Raw genomic sequence first — 17,775 nt, 5'->3', positions numbered from 1 at the left:
ATGTGACCTGCCCTGCTGGAAAAGGTACCGAGCCATGTGGCTAACATAGATAAGAATAATGGGTTAATATAAATTATAAGAGCTAATACAAAGCCTGAGCTAATGGGTCAATCAGTTTATAATCTTATGGAGACCTCTGTGTGATTTTCTTTGGGGCTTACTGGCTGTGGGAACTGGGCAGGACATAAACCCCAACAAGCAGCCCCTCATGTTACACTTACTGCCAAAGGCTGCGGTGAAACAGTCCCATGCTGAAAATCCATTGCACTTCTCTCATCATTATGAGGTGAGATTTCTCAGAGGTGACCCTGCAGTGTCAAATACCTCAGCACTTACTGAGTCTGTGCAAACGAGTGAAGGATGCATCCCAGCCCTTGTGGGGTGGGTCGGGAGTCCCCACAACCAATCTCCCACTGAAACATAGGCTGCTGGTCCTGTATTCATGCCAGACATGAGAGTCACCACACTGAGCTCTCCAGACCACAGTAACACCTAAAACCACTGAGCCAGGTTACAGCAGACAAACCACAAGAGGTGGCGAGTACGGGGAGGTGTCACTCAATGGCTGTCTCCTGCCAGAAAACCTTGTGTGGTCTGCTTCTCAGTAACAGGACAGACAGATACGGACTGACATGAAGCCAGCTCAGGCCCACTCTCTCCCAGTCATTGCATCTGCTCCCTGGAGGGTAAACGTTTGGCACCTGCTGTTCTGTTTGGAGGCCTTGGACCTTTGCCTGAAGTGGCAAGATGACAGGAAAAGTTGATAAACACCTGCCATAGCACCAGTGATGACAGCCACAGTCATAATGAAGACAACGCCATTTGATACCAGGTGCCACTTAAACGTTCTGCCAATTTGTCCTTGTTGGAGAGAAGTGGGTGACAACCATTCATGGAGAAGTGGGTCAACCTCAGGACATGCTGTCGTTTCTCCTAGCAGCCCTGTCTGAGGCCCCACTTTACAGATAGAGAACTCAAGAAGAACCCTGAGAAGACATTCTGGTGCCTTCCCCAGATCAAGAGGGCACCAGAATGCAGGCCAGCCGTTCCTCGGGGCCTGAACTCCAGCATTCACTGACACTACTTATTTTCTGACTTCTGGGGAGCAGTCTGTGGCCAGATCTGTGCTCTGAAAGTAGAGAACCCATTACTCCACCTCCTCCAGCCTCCTGGAGGGTCTTGGGAGCCATGGACTCCGTGGATGTATTTCTGCCCCTCTGTGAGGTCCCTGTGGATGGAGACAAGAGCTACAGCCCGGGGAGCCTCAGGCAGCCATACATTTCCTCACACTTCTGCAGGCTGGAATCTAGAGACATGTCCACTGTGACCTTGTTGGCGCTGAAGAACTTTATTTCTCCACTCTTTCAGCTTCTAGTGGTTGCTTGCCATTCTGGAGCTAGGGCTGTGTCGTTCCGCGACTGCCTTCTCTTTCCAGGGCCTTCTCCTCGTGTCCCATCCAGCTGTCCTGGTCTTGGGCAGATCTGCTCTGACCTCATAGTAACTCATAGTAACTAGTCACATCTACAAGGGCCCCTGTGGTCATTGAATGAGATATCTCTTATAGTCTCAGGCATTTAAACCCTTGGTTCCCAATTAATAGCACTGTTTGGGGAGGCTTGTTGTATAAAGCATTTCACTAGGGGTGCACTTGGAGGTTTCAAAGCCTTGTGTTCTTCCAGTGCATGCTCCGCTTCCTGATGGCAGTTCAAAAGGTGAGCCCTCAGCTACCTGCTCCTAATGCAGGGCTTGCAGCTTGCTGCCGTGTCTCCCTGCCATGATGGACTCTTATCCTTCTGAAACCATAAGGCCAAATAAGTTCCTCCTTCTCTAAGTGGCCTTGGTCATGCCATATATCACAATGACAGAGAAGTAATAATCCAACTCTGGCTGTAGATGAGGTCACATATGGACAGAGAAGTAATAATCCAGCTCTGGCTGCAGATGAGGTCACCTATGTTGGTAACAGGCAGCTGGAAATGTGTAAGGAGCACTATTTTGCACTCTGCCAGCCAGCCCCACCCATTGCTTGCCCAAGGAGGTTGACATGGCCCCCTCCCCGGTTCATATTTTCTGAGGGCCTACCATCCCTCGGTCCTGTTCTTCCTTCTGCCTGGCCATCACCCTAGTCAACTATGAGACTCTGAGATGAACCTGAAGAAGTGGTGCCTTCCCTCTGTGTGAGGCAAGGTGTCCCGTGCGATAGCCTCAGTACAGAGAGAGGCAGGAAACCCAGGTCAAGCGCCCCACCCTGTCTGGTCTCTACCTCCCTTTTCTGGGCCTTGGGGCCTGGCAGCTCCCAAGAAAGTGTTCCTTCGTTGTGCAGAAGGCATTCTGCTCAGGGATGGGCTTCTGGGACCTGCTGAATCATCTAATAATTACAGAGCTCAATGTAGGAGCAGCCAGGCTGCCTGGAACCAGGCTCAAGCACAGGGCCAACCTCCATGCCCCCATGTGTTCAAGGCCTGTGTGCTAATGTCCCAACCCCACCGGCTGCTGCCACCTCCAGCCACTCTGCTTTCTATTCTACCAGGAGGGACACAGAGTGCAGGACTGACCAGGAAACTGGCTAAAGCCCAACCCTTGGCCATGTTCTTTGCTCCTTGGCACACTGCCTGCTGGCCCAACAAGCCATTCTGGAAGACTAATGCAGGACCTCAGAACATAGACCTGGGAGCTTTTTATAGGAGAGCTGAGCATTGTTCTGGAGACGAGGTCCCATGGAACGCTCCAGGCAGCTAGGAGAGGAAGAGAAAGCTGGAGGGGCCAGCGTGGCTCAGCATCATCCCCAAGGTACTTTCTACTCCCAGCTTCTCTTCTTGGGCAAGCCTGACTCTTCACTCTTACCTGGTGTGGGGTGGAGCTACCTGGATCCATTTCCTAGGGCCCTACTCCTCCATACAACCCCCTCACCAGGCATCTCCTGGAACCTGCTAGCAGAGCAGACCTCTGACCCCATGAAAGGGGTGTTCCACACTAGCCAGGCGCCTCATCAGGGAGGGGTCTCAGTCAGTCAAGGCTCCCCCACACCTCTTTACCCCTCACACTCAGCCGTTTTACTCTGGAACCAAACTTCCAGCCACTGCCCACAGCCCCTGAGCTTAGTTTTGGAAGGACATTTTTACCAATGCTGAAGATCCTTCAAGGGCTACTAGGACAGCTGCCCTCACCCCAGTCCTTCAAATCCTTCCAGCCACAGTAGTTCCCTAACCAGGCCTCTGCTCTGGTCCTGTTCAGTTGGAGGCTCTTTCCTACCTAGTGTGAAAGCCTTCCAGCCCTCGCCAGGAGCCGTGCCTGGGAAGGGCCTGGCTCAGCTCAGCCTGTCCCCAGTGCCTCTCTATGTTATCAGGAAGTGACAGACTGGAGGAGGGAGAGGGGTGCTTTCCACCTTTGATCTGAGGGGAAGGATGAAGTTGTGCTCCCGCCTTCTGGAGAGAGGTTGTGTACCTGGGAGTCTCTGTGGGAGTTGCAGGGGTAGAGCAAAGCAAGGAGGGGAAGAGCGAGCAGGAGAGGGCAGGGAAAGGGAGGGAGAACGGGACAGAGGAAGAGACACGGAGGCTCTGCTCTTCAGGTACAAGTGGCCTTCAAGACAAAAGGCCATGGGAAGTGTAGCCCCTCTCTGTCCTTCCCCTTGGGGCTCTGAGCACCATAAACTGCCTGTTTAGCCACCACACTGACTTCTCATTTCCAGGTGTGGGAAGTAAGGCCTGGAGAGGTTTATAAGGCAGGGCCTCCTTATATCAGCTATCTCCAACATCCTCTGACACCCACATGGCCCTAGAAAGGCAGTCTGTGGAATTCTGGGGAGCCCCCAGCCCTCCAGACCATCTAGGCCCTGGGGACCAGCCTTCCTGAACCCATTTACTAAATAATAACAACTTCCCTAGGCTCTGTGTCTTTGTTCTAATGCTGATGCCTTATTGTTCTAATGCTGATGCCTTAAAATAACCTGGCTTTGCCTCTGGAAGGGGGTTGTCTTTGGCCTCTCTATGCTTATTTAAAAGCACGATACTATCCCTCCTGCTCTCCATACTGAGTTCTGGTTTTGCTCAGCTCCCACGGAACTTCAGTGTTCAGCTTCATGGCACTGCCAACCCCATTCCCTCAGCCCCATCCTTGGGCTATATCAACATCCGACTTGTCCTATAGTGACCACTCTGACCCTGCTGAAGACTGTTACTGATTAGGCTAGATGGTCCCTTCCTCATGGTGGGGCCTTCCTCACTCCGTCCAAGTTTGACATTGGAGCCTTGTTCCTCTAATTCTGAGGTGTCGAGTGTCTGAATGAGAGTGGACAGACAAGTCTCTCGATGTGGGAGGGTGCCCATACTAGGAACAGACTAGTCATCCCAAAACCTGACCATCTGGAGTAGCTGGCTGCCCCACTCACATCAGTGACCACTAGAGGGAACGCGGCCAGTGGCAGCACTGGGATCAATGTCTAAACCTCCAAGCTCTCCTGAGGCAGACATCCGGGCGGTGTTCCCCACAAAAAGGACCTCGAGGCCTAGGAGTGCAGCCTCAGAGTAGGCTCTGAACTGTGTGCCTGAGGCCAGCCTCTGGTCAGGGATAGCAGCTGACGTCAGGGACAGCAGCTCATCTCTGGCTTTCCGCCCTCCCCCGTGAACTCTTACCTTCTATGTAACACCATGGCAGTTCCTGCAGAAGGAAGCAGCATGGAGGGAGAGCAGGCTCAGAGGTCCAGGGTGCTGCCTGAGTCCCCAGAGAACAGAACTCCAGGCCACAGGCTCTTGACTGCTGACTCACGGGTCCCCACCGGTCAGCTTCAGATAACACCCGATAGCTTCCTGGGCCGCTGCACAGGGTGTTCCTAGGCAGGTCATGGCTGGGCTGTGCTACCCTCAAGGCCCCCTGTGGGGGACCACTGTCCAGACCTCCCCATTTGAGAATCAGGTTCCATTCCTCACAGCTGTGGGTCAGGGGTGAATGCCTCACCTGAATGCATGGACTTGACTACTGTCTTTCAGTTTTTCCCCCGTCAAAAGAAAATCAGATGCCTCTTGTCTGCGTCACCTCAATTTCAGAGCTGACAACCTGTAACCCACCTTGTCTCAGGGCCATTCATCTACTCAATGTAAGATGACATTTACAGATATAATCCTGCCCACACTTGGTTCTGTGCACCCCTTTAGAGAAGAATGTGAAAGCAGCGTGGACCCCACATCTATTGATCAGAAGGCTTTTCCACTTCAGATGCACAACCCACGCTCAGGGTTTCCTGTCTCACCATGACTCTGGGGGTTTGTGTAGCTCAGCCCTGGGTGTCACAATCGGATATGTCCTAAGGATGTATAATCTATTGATGCCTTTCCAGTCGGATACGTCCTAAGGATGTATAGTCTATTGATACCTTTCCAATCGGATACATCCTAAGGATGTATAATCTATTGATGTCTTTCCAATGTCCTCAGAGCAGTGTTATTCAAATTTCATATGAGAACTTGTATACACTAATCATGTCTGTGTCACCATCACCTGGTCAGGAAACGACCTTCGCTCTCCCAGGAGGCCTCTCCGTGGCCTTTCTGAAGCCAAGGACTTATATTCTGTAAAATCATGGGATTATACACACAGCATAAAGGATTCTTTCTGTCCCCATGAGTCATGGCTTTGGGGACCTCCTGGTGTCTCGGCCCTTCCTGTGATGGCTGTGGATCATTCTGCCTTCCCCCCACTGTGAAGGTACTGCCATGGATGGGGAGGGAGGGGACAACGATGCAGTGTTCTAGATCTCAGCACTTTGGGGTCGATATCCAGAAGTGACAGTGTAAGAACATGTGGCCATTTTAGGCTTGTTTTCTTCTGAGGAAACGTCAGTTGTCAACAGCAGGTGACCAGTTCATGTACCCCACTCCCAGGGTGTATTGGCTCCCAATGCCTCACATCCCAGGATTTATTTTCTCTTTTTCTTCTTTGCTTGCTTGTTCTTGATAGTGAATGGCCTAATTACGACTATGTGGCATCTCACTGAGACTTTGGTTCATACCTCCCTGAAGTTTAGCAATGCTGAGGCAATTTTAATGTGATTTGGGGGGGGGGGGGTCAAAGGGTTATTTTTTTTAAATAAGAAAACTGACACACAAAATAATATTGCCCTAGACTTGATGGTAGAGGGTTCACCAGGCTTGTAGAGGTCTGTAGGTTCCATTCCCAGTACTGATGGAGGAAGAAAAGAAGAAAAGAAAGGAAGAACAGGAGGGCAGGAGGAATACATTCTATCTTTCAAAAACAAAAAAAAATGAAATAATGACCTGTATATAGCATTAGAGCAGGGAGGAGCTTTGGTGCTGTTTGCTGGGGTGGAGTGGCAGGAAGAAACAAGGACACAATGACAGCTAAAGGGGTAGATGACCAGGAAGCATGTAGGCACCATGGAGTAGGCATCACGGGGCCATCTAGCTCATCTTGGGAGGGGACACTTGTTATCCAAGTCAGCCTCCCGCAGGATGTGACCTCTTCAAACACCTGGGACTGGACATGTGTCTGCAACGCTGTCTTGCAGTTTCTAGAAAGCAAGAAGAAAGTGTCTTTCCAGGCCATGGAGTGGCCTAGATTATAGTAGAATCTGGACCCTCATAGACGCCAGTTCTGAGACGCTACACAGATTGTGTCCCCCCGTGACCAGGGTACAGCTGTGCTGGGACACTGCTGAGAATTAAGGCTGAGCCCTAGCAACCATGTAGGGCAAGCTACACAAGTTGGGGGAGACATGGAGGAGCGGCAATCCAAGCCCTGTCCCTGGAGTGAGCAGCTCAGAGGACTGGAGAGGTCCTGGGCCTGACTGGGCAGGGTGGCCCAGAAGACAAGAGCAGTGAGTGTCAAGGCTGGAATGGAAGGGCTGGTAGAAGGTATGCAGAGCAAGGGTGGGACAGTGGAGAGTCTCGGGGAAGTGTAAGCACCATGAACTGAGCAGAGCCCAGGAGAGGCACAAGAAGAGAAAAGGCAAGAGAAAGGGGGCACAGACTGTTACATCAGGGCCTAGGGAAGGCTCTCCATGATTGGGACTACCTTGCCTCCCACTTGAGGCTCCAAGGAAGGCCTCGTAGGCATGGGCCAGACACTCGACTTTCCTCCGATGGAGGTCAGCACACCTTAACATACCTCGAGATTGGGTGAAGGACAAGCCTGCCCACACAGGGTCGTCCTTGGCAACCTCCATTCTGAGACTCATTAGGAAAGTGAGGGAGGGTGGAGAGGAGCTGAGCACACTAGTGGAGCTCCCATTACAAAGGCCCCACTTCTCAGGCTTGGCAGGGCAGCTGTGGGATGGCAGCCATGCCTTTCCATGAGTCCAGCTGTGAGGCTTCTGCTCCACATCCCTCCTACTGTCATGGTGGCTCCGCATCCTTCTTCAGAATCTTTCCTCTGTCCCCAAGGTCCTCCTGTCCCTGTTGCTCCCATGTCACAACAGTGGCTACTCAGAATTGAGCACAAGGATTAGGGGGGCAGGACCAAGAACAGTGGGCTTAAGGTAGGATCAGTCATGTGACCATCACCTCTCTATACCTGAGTCACACACTGCTGGCTACAGGAGCTAGAGCTCTGTGGGAAGGTGACAGAAAATGACTTGGCTGGCCAAGAGCCTCTGAATGTGAGAGTTCCCATTTGAGACTGATTGACAGACAGGTGCAAGGCCAAGGCCACAGACCCAGGGCCAAAGCTAGGACAAGCAAGAGAAATCTCGGAGTGCACAGCCCCAAGAAGGCTGCTGAAAACTCAGTCTCTTAAGCAGAAGATGAATACTGCACCTTAACATTTAAAATTACTGCCTAAAAGGTCACAATGAACAAGAGATCACAATTTGAAGTAAACTCAGGGAATCTGGCAGGGTACGAGCCTAAGCCAGCCAGGAGGAAGACTTGTCTTTATTTACGGCATTGGTGTTCCTTCATTCAGGATGCTTCTATATTTGTTTCTTTTTTTTTCTCCACTCCACATGAAAACATTACTTATTTCTATCACAGTCTGTGGCTCTGGTTATTATTTCTGGTTTTTTTTTTTAACACAGAAAACTCACTATGTAGCCCAGGATGGTCTGCAGCTTTCCATCCTCCTGCCTCAGCCTTCTGAGTGCTGGGACGACAGGGATAACAGGCATGCACTGTGGCGCCTACCTTGATCGCTGAATATTGACACCAATTACATTTGGCAGCTGCAGTTGCTCTGGTCCCACACTGTGCTCTGGTTAGGTGAGGGACATGGCAAGGGCATCATCAGGGCACTGGCTGCATGTGGCTCTGAGGAATGGTGGTTGAGGAAAGTAGAGAGGAAAATCTCAGCCTGAGGCATGTGAGCAGGGTCCACCTGTCTTTCCTTGAAGATCCACAGGAAAAACCATTGCCTCCTGAGTGGCTGTGTGTCATGGAGCCCCAGGAAGCCACGTGGATACTGGAGATTACCAAAGAGTGCCCTAGAAGGGCCTGATCTTTATGGCCTTGCTAAATTGCTTCACATGCCTCCCAGGGCTACCTGTCTTGCATGGTACTGTGTGACTTGATGGGCAGCCTGTTTCAGTGGTGCCCAGGCCATATCACCAGGTATGGGGGCTGGGCCTCACTTCAAGGACTCGATGATGCAAAGGTTTGGCCCTGCATGACTTCTCCTCCCTCAGCAGCAGGGCTCTGGGGACAAGAGTCACACTGCCCCCAGACAGGTCAGAGCATGTCGAGCCCTAGGAGCTCTGGGTCACAGGCATGATGACTGTGAAGTCCTTAGGCATGCGTGTGGAGGTCAGAGGAAGACTTACAGTGACGACTTACAGCAGTCAGCTCTCTCCACTCCATCATGTAGGCTCCAGGGACTCAAACTCCGGCCAGCACGCTTGGCAGCAAGCGGCTTTGCCCACTGGGCTATCTTGTCAGCCCTTCCAGCTTAGTTCTGCATTGCCTATTCTGCCTCTCTATTGCTCTAAGCTTCTCCGGGAGTTGGGTATGAATGCGCCTTCTCTGTCTAGACACATGGGTACCCCCATTACGGGCTGCTATAGTCTCCTGGGTCTCGGGCCAGCACTTTGAGACAAACAGTTTCTCACGGAAGAATCCTCATACCTTTCTTTCTCTTCCTTTTTCATATAATACGTTTATTATGCCAATTTAATCATTATCAGAAAATCGCTTGGGAACAACTGACAATAAAATCAGCAGAAACAACCCAGGAGTGATAAATCACCCAAAATTGATGGCAGAAATGCTTTGTGACTTCTCAGGTAGCATTTGCCTGTGACAGTCACTCATCTCAGTCTGAAATAAAAGAATGCACTCGGGGCTTTCTCTGTGTTAGGATGCATCAACAGGATGCCTGGGGACCCTGAGCAAACTGCCACACAGTCACCATGGGATGTTATTTTGTGCTTGCTGTCTTCGTGTTTAGGGCTTCTAGCCTGCTGTGTGCACGTTTAGGGATCCATGGCTCCTGCCTGCATGTTTAGAGCTATTATAGCTGCCTGCAGATATGGTTTTCCCATCCTGCTACCATTAGTATCATTCCCTATGGCTTGAATTTTCTCTTCTCTGATATTAAACTCTCTCTCTCTCTCTCTCTCTCTCTCTCTCTCTCTCTCTCTCTCTCTGTGTGTGTGTGTGTGTGTGTGTGTGTGTGATATTGCATAATACCCACAGACTATCTTTTTGCTTGCTCTTGCTCGGTGTCTGCCTGGCACTCCTAACCACTTAGCCTCCCCTCCAGCCCCACTTCAGTGGTTTGGAGTAGGTTTCTCTTTATGGTTTCTTAGGAATGACATTGCAGTCAGGCTCCAAGTGTCCTTGTCTCCCTGACCACCCAATGCAGGAACTCCCCGAAGGTTAGCCTAGCTTCCTTGTTCTCTCCCTGACCTGGGGCCGGGCATCTGGCAGGAGTTGATCCTGAGGCCATCCCTCTGTAGTCATCACCCTTTCCGGTGCCACAAACTTCTTTGCCCTGGTACCCTAACCCACTCCATCCCTGGCATCACTTAACATCTGTCAGTGATCTTGAGCAAACAGTTCCTTCTCTGGGATTCAGTTCCCACTGCTTCTATAACAGACCGACATACAATCTCCATTCTCTATCAGAAAAGGAAATGCTAGGGAGAGAAGCCCCTCAATCAAGCACCTAGGGATTCTGTGTCATAAGCTCTCATCAATTAGCCTCCAACTCAGGTGCTTCCTGTGGCTAGCACGCTGGCCTCAGAAGCTGGTTGTCTAAGCTCCTTTTTTGCCTGGGCTGCTGTGAGCAAAGGCGCAGCGGTGTCATTGCCCCGTGCCCCCTAGAGACAAAGGCAACATCTGGCTATGTTTTTAAGAGCAGCCTTTTGGGGTCCAGGCTGCACCCCTTCTGCAATCCCACTGGTTGACTTGGGGAGGAGGTAGAGCCACAATGCTGCCCAAATATATGTACAGACATGTAGGTGTCATAGTAACCAAGAAAGAAGATACTGTTCTCATGAAAGAAGACACAAAGAGGCTAGGGGGTATGCCTGTTCGTAGAACGTCTGGCACCACGCATGAGGCCTTGGGTTTGATCCCAAGTACCACATAAACTAATCCCAGTACTTGGGAAGTGGGGGCAGGAATAGCAGAAATTCAAGGTCACTCTGCTACATAGTAAGTTCAAGGTCAGGCAGAGCTAAGTGAAACTAAGTCAAAGAGGAAAGAGAAGGGGAAGAAAGGCAGCAAGATGAAGAAGAGGGAGGAGAGGAGGAGCGGGAGGAGCAGGAGGAGCAGGAGGAGCGGGAGGAGAAGAGCTGACAGCTACACACAATGCACGATCTTCAATTAAGTCCTTCATTAGAGAACAGGTACAGATATAATTTGGGACAATTGGAGAAGTAGACTTAGGACTAATATTAGATCATTAATCAGCTCGGGCTGCAGCACCACAGGTTGGCGGCACTGACATGGACCTGCATGTCTCAGACCCAGAATCGAGGCAGGATTGAGGTCTGTCCCAATACAGACCCTCTTCCTGGCTTTTCAACAGCCAGGCCTTGCCAACAGCAAGTGTGGGGGAGGCCCATCTCTTTGTTTTCCGACCTGGCCTCTGACTACCCTTCATCTTCCATAACCACCCAAAACGGCAGTCCCGGGCTCCAGATCCTACTAGCAAATTCAAAGGAACACAGTCACTGAGACCATCGCACCAGCCAAGCACCAGTGTAAATTTTTTAGGTGTGGGCGTCATCTGAGGACTGAATTAAATTTCTCAAGCAAGGCAGTGGGTAGCAGAGTGTCTTGTGCTTAGGGACACAGATGACGTCGCCACAGGAGACTGACTTTGGAAATGTGCAGAGGCAGCTGTGGTGATGGTGGGCCACTGGCCAGTGGGTGACAAGCAGAGGGTGACCATCCGTTTTTCAGTCCTCGGTTCCTCCGTTGTTCTACAGGTTTGAGATGACGAGGAGCCGGGCTCTGCCTGGGATGGCGATGATGAACTAGCTGACTTCTCTCAGCTCTGAGCCCTGTGTGGGATGCCTCTGGCCACATCGCCCCAAGCTTAGACCATCTGGGCAGCTGGAAACCACAGGACCCTGCAGGGGAGAGAGCTTCACCAGGGAGGGGTATGAAGTAGGCCAGTCTAGCTCAGGAACAAACAGCCACCGAGTTCTCACTGTGGCCCTTCAAGTCCCTGCTGGCAGACAAGGCACGGCTGGACCAGCCCGAGTCCTCACTGCTGTGGCCCTTGTGTTTTTCCTGAATATCTCGTCTAGGCTATGCCTGCCCCCTCCCAGGCTCACTGATGTCAGGCAGTCCTTGAAGAGTAGCCACATCATTTCGTGTAGCAGAGTGGACAGAGGGGCAGAGCAGGTGCTTCTCCATAGGAACGCCTCTTCGGCCTGGAAAGATGTCTCAGCTACTGAAAACTAGAATCAAAGAATCCAGAATACCTGTCTTCCACCAGCCACAATAGGAATGGTGAGACTCAACAGCTGTCACAGGCCACCACTTGGTGACATCCAACATGGAGTCTCTGCTATGAACCACACATGTTCACATTCACATTCACATGGATCTCCTCTGGGCTTGAGTGTGTGCAAAATCTGACATCATCAGATAGTTGTCACAAAGGAAGTCCCAGAGATAAGTCATATGTGAATTTTTCAATTTTCTTCTTCATAATTCTGCATATTTCCCCCAAACAAAGCCAACACGGGAGCACTGTCTTTGAGTCTGACCACAGCACCCCAAACTCTAGGATGGAAACCAAGAGGTGGAAGGCTTTGGGCCGGCTTGTTCCTGCCCTGACAGCCCTGTGGAGATGCTGTCTCCTTTCCCACAGCTGGAAGAAAAGGGACCATTGCCTCTGAGGGCAGCATGGCTCCTCTCCCCAGGCTCCACGGATCCAGAGCCCGTCTCCGGTCTGCACACCTCACTCTGGCTGCTCAGAGCCTGGCCCTTATTGCTTAGAGACGGTCATGCAATGCATTTAGAGCCGTGCTTCTGGCTTGGAGCTGAGTTCATGGGAAAAAAAAAATAAAACAGAAACCAAAATAGAAGCATGTGTATAGTCGGAAGCCGGGGTGAAGCCGTTCCTCCGCAGTTCCAGAGAGGCAGGCCCTCCTGGACAGGCTGCACCCCAGCTTTGCATCTTAATCAGGGATAATTACAGGAGGCCTGGGCTTCTGCTGGCTGGGAGGAGAAGCCCATCCCACCTGCATCTCACCCACACCTGCTTGCTTCCTGTGGCAGAGCAGAGGACCCTCGGCAAATGTCTACCACTTGTTATAGATGGGGAAACTGAAACCCTGGGAACGTGTGAGGCTCTTCCCTGAGAGCAGACCAAGCCAAGGGCAGATTGAGTTCGGGAAATGGTTGGAACCGATTTGAGTTCCAGTGAGACTGGGAGAATTTGAAACTGCCCAGTGAATCAAGTAATGATCCCGACTCACAGGGCTGAGCTTGGAAGAATCCAGGTACCAAGGCCCATGTACATGGCTTCCTTATCTTCAGAATCCTGACTCCTGGCTGGGCTGTCCCACTATAAGAGCTCTAAGTGCCCTGTAGAAGGGCTCCCATGGGTGCCTCTGTCTCCCTGCACCCAGAGGCAGGGTGGCAAGTTTGGTTGGTGGCCCAGGCTGCTATCTATACCACTGGTCAGCCTAGTTGTTTGTGACTCTTTATTCTTTTATGCTTTGTTCTTTGCTCTTTTGGGGGGCCCGCCACCCAGCTCCCAATAAATCACAGAGTCCCATTCATACTTATGAATGCCTGGTCTTAGCTTGGCTTGTTTCTAACCAGCTTTTCCTAACTTGTATTATCCCATCTATCTTTTGCTTCTGAGCTCTATACCTTTCTTTCTTATTCCATGTCCGGCTGTGTGGCTGTATGGCTGGCCTTTGGAGTCCTCCTCTCCTCCTTTTTTCATTCCTTGATCCTCCTCCCAGATTTCTCCTCCTGTTTATTCTCTCTGCCTGCCAGTCCCACCTATCCTTTCTCCTGCTTCTCTATTGGCTCTTCAGTTCTTTATTAGACCAGGTGTTTTAGTTTAGGCAGGCAAAGTAACACAGCTTCACAGAGTTAAACAAATGCAACAACAAGAAGAAAAGTGTAACACATCTTTGCATCATTAAAACAAATTTCCACAGCATAAACAAATGTAACACATCTTAAAATAATATTCCATCCTGGGTGGTGGCAGCGCATGCCTTAAATCCCACCCCTCAGGAGGCAGAGGCAGGCAGATCTCTGTGAGTTCGAGGCCAGCTTCGTCTTCAAGAGCGAGTTCCAGGACAGGCACCAAAGCTACACAGAGAAACCCTGTCTCGAAAAACCAAGTAAATAAATAAATAACATTCCACAACAGTCAGTAGAGTAGGGGACAGAAAAGTAGCAAATGTCACATAGCACCTACTCATCCTCGCCACCGTGAACGGGGTAAGGTAGGAAGAAGGGAAGAGGTTTCCCAGAAAGGCTTCCAGAGACGGGAGCTAGCCTGGACCTCAGCTGTCTTTCCCAGAGCCAGGTCATACTTGAGAGACAAATGTCTGCAGAGGCCGTGGGATCATCTCTGAGAGCTGGTCTCCAAATCCCTTGTCCCCCACATAGTATTATCGGGTCCTATCTTGCTTCTGTTATGCTAGCTTCCAGTCCAGACAGCACTGCCTCAGTGCCCTGCCTGGCAGGCTCCCTGCGCTGATCCATGTCTCCGGAAACACATTCTCCAGCCAGCTGTCTCCCAATAACCCCAGTGAGCCCCACATTCCAATCACCCAGATTAAGGGAGCAGTCACCTCCCCTTCACCATCTCAGAGAACTGTTCAGCCCACTCCTAGAGACTCAAGTGGAAAACCTAGACACAAACTGGGGCCCCTCTTCTTCTCCATCTCCAGACCCCAACACATGCTGAATTGTGTTTTCATCCTGGTGACCCGCTGACTTTCCTAACCAGTGTCCATCTTCTCTCTGTGAAGTAGAGTGTAGTGTTCATGCTACTACATGTACTATGGTCTTGTAGTGCCTGTACTACATGTACCATGATACTATGCCTGTAGCTTACTGCCTGCACTACGGAAGGTGGAAGGTTTGTGAGTCTGGTAAGGGGCTGGAGATTGAAACACACACACACACACACACACACACACACACACACACACACACACACACAGACACGGGTCATTTTGAAACAAGAATGCCAAAAATGCCACCTTGAATCAAGAATGCCCCCTTTATTGTGTTCCGGGGCAGCTTATATAGGGTCTCCTTGACCAATGGCCACGCCCCAACTCTCAGCTGCAAGCTCACCAGAAACCACTCCCCTGTCTCGTGTTCAGAGCAGCTGCAAACACAGGAAAACAAGTTGTTTTGCTCACAGGCAAGGGAATCACAGGAAATTCAGGGTCTGGGGGTCCACAGTCCCCAACAGGAGAGAAGGCTTTTGAATTGGAAATGGTATAGACCATGACAGCTGCAGGCTGTGGCCAGGACCTCAGTGGTGTTGTGAAGGACGCGGACTGTGCTGTGGGAGACATTTCCTGGGCTGTTAGGAGGTGAGAAGCCCTTCTGTGAGGGGGGCTTTTGGAAAATCACTAGGGAGCAGGACATGAGGGATTTACAGACCCCAAAGAGGGGAAACAGAGGCATTGAGGGACCCAAGCTTGTCTTTTGCTCTGCCTCCTGCTTCTTTTTCTTTATTGTGTGTTTCTTTCCCCTCTTTCTGTCCCTCTATTGTCCCTCTATGTCCTCTCTCCATCTTTCTCCCTCTTCTGTCTCTTTCTCTGTCTTGCTCTCCCCCCACCCCAGCTAGGTTCTGAATGAGTGTGCTGAGCTGTCTCACCAGCAGGACCCTCCCTCTGCCCTTCTGCTCCCCAGTGAGTGACTCACCCAGTGCCGTGTGCCCCATCCAACTACTTAGGATCTCATGGGGGTAGAATGGCCAATGCTGCCCGTCCTGTGGGTACAAGGTCATGTTCCCTCTTCCTCCCACTCCGTGACCTTGTCCAGACCATTGCTGAAAGTTCAGAAGCCCTTGCTCATCACCCTCAGCCTGAGCTCCTCCTGTGGTGTGGAAGGAGCCCCACAGATACATAAGAAGCTGCACACGCAGCAGGCTCAGGGGAGGACCAGCATCAGGAGGGCTTCTGGGCAGCTGTCCAGGCTAGAGGCTGAAATGACAGATGCCCAGTCCCTCTAAGAGACCGACAGGAAACAGTATGGAAGGCTCTGAAGGTGAGGGACTAGAACAGAGACCAGACTGTCTGTCACTCAGGGGTCCAGGAGCAGAAGTGGGGCCCTTGGAGCTTACAGGATGTGGGTCCTGCAGTGAGATGCTGGAGGTCCTGCCCACCCTACACTGTCACATGAGCACAGGAAGCATGAAAAGCCCCCCTATTTTAGCTACATTGAGACTGTACAGATTTAATGAATTAATTCCCCAAATTACTGAATCAATACCTAATTACAACCACAGGCAATCTGACAGCCTGAGAGCCAGACTCTGTAATCACTGCTTTTAGACAAGAAACTGAGTTCAGAGAGGTGATGTCACTCCCCTAAGTGCACAGCTACTAGCCTGGTGTGCGGGGGGAGAGGGGGGCGGGATGCCAGGCACTGTCACTGGGGAAGAGGATGGGGGTGGAGGGTGGGAGGGATATGGAGCTGTCAGCAATGAGCCTCTGCACCCTGCACCCCACACTGTTTCCTGCACCCCTGTACCATGCACACTGCACCCCATACCCACTGAACCCTGTACCCCACATTCACTCCCACAGTACCCTGTATCCTACACTGTGCACACTGCACCCTCAAACACACATTGTGTGTTCTTCACCCCTGCACTCCTGCACTGTGCATCCTGCACCCCACACCCATTGAACCCTCCACCCCACACTGCACCATGTACCTCACACCGTGCTCTCTGTGTCCTGTAACATACGACCTGCTTTGTGGACCCTGCTACACATCTTCTGCATCCTGTACCCTATGACCCTGCAATCCTGTACCCCTGGGCCTGCACCCTGAGCCCTCCCCCCACCTTGCAGCTCTGCTGTAGACAGTTTTTGTATTACCCAGACAAGAGGCCTAAATTCTACAAACGTGTGCAGGGTCAGGGTCAGAAGTTTGCGCTGCCCCTTGATCTTTCATGAATTTAAGGGAAATTTTGGTTCAGCCTGGCAGAGTAATCACAGCAAATGTCATCTAGTGGCCACAGTCCCGCCTGCCCAGTGGCCTAGCTAGCCTCAACATCTGCCTGGTGACCATCAGTCCTCCAGCTGGAAGGACTCCCATTGAGACATCTGCCCTGCTGAAGGACTGCTTAGCTCCTGCGAGTTATTGACAGAGGTGCGGCCCGGATAAGCAGGCCTGCTGTGTGGTATTAGACCTCTTCCCTTAGGTGCTACAGATGGGGACCTGACAGAGGTAGCTGAGCACAGAGGCCGAACACGAGAGCCAGGGAGTGTCTGTGACTGGTGTTTGGGGGAAGGCAGAGTACAGCTTTGCTTTTCCAGGCTGTGTAATGGACGGTGTAGTTAGAGGCCCCTGTTTCCCGCCCTGAGGCCTCCCTGTTGCAGTGCTGAGCAATGGTAGTGCTCCCCTTCCCCAGATCTGGGTGCATGGTGTACAGATTGATGGCTCCCCATGGCCCTTCAGAGAGCCTGACCTCATTCTCTCATGGAACAGAGCAGAATACGGAGGACCCACACACATCACCTACACTCGCAAACCAGGCGTAAGGGAGGTAGGGAGAGGTTTAGCTGTGCCTAAGCTGCCCTGGGACTATGGAAAACCTCTGTCTGCAAAGGGCATGGAAAGAGATAGCACGGTTCTGTGACTCAATTCCTTCAGCTTCTGGGGAATGAAAAATGGCCTTCACCTTTAGTTTGTTAGGCATTTGTATAGAGGAATCCCTGAGCTGGCAGGGACTTCCAGATTGGGTTGAGTTGTTGAGTGGAATGGCCATTCCCTTTAACTCAAAGCCCAGAGCTCACCTTCGAGGTGAGAGGTCTGGGGGGAGGGAAGCACCCTGGAGAAGCAGAAGGCCAGTGGGAGGGCTGGAGGGGTGGCTCAGAGGCCTAGAGCACTTGCTGCTGATCTAATTCTAATGTTCACGATCCCCCGTAACTCCAACTCCAAGGATCCGATACCCTGTTTTGGTCTCCATGAATGACTGCACTCATGTGCACATACCCACACATGTACACAAATACATATAATTTAAAACAATGAAATTAAATGTAAAAAGATAAAAGCAAACAAGATCTGACAGCAAAAACAGAGAGGTATGGAGGGGAGGATGAGTGGCTGCGGGTATGGGTTGGAGCACAGCATCGTACCACCAAGGCTGAGG

Source organism: Myodes glareolus, chromosome 8 (assembly GCF_982192425.1).
Source record: "Myodes glareolus chromosome 8, mMyoGla1.1, whole genome shotgun sequence".
Lineage (NCBI taxonomy): Eukaryota > Metazoa > Chordata > Mammalia > Rodentia > Cricetidae > Myodes > Myodes glareolus.
The sequence above is the reverse complement of the archived record's forward strand: the minus strand, read 5'-3'. Positions refer to the sequence as shown.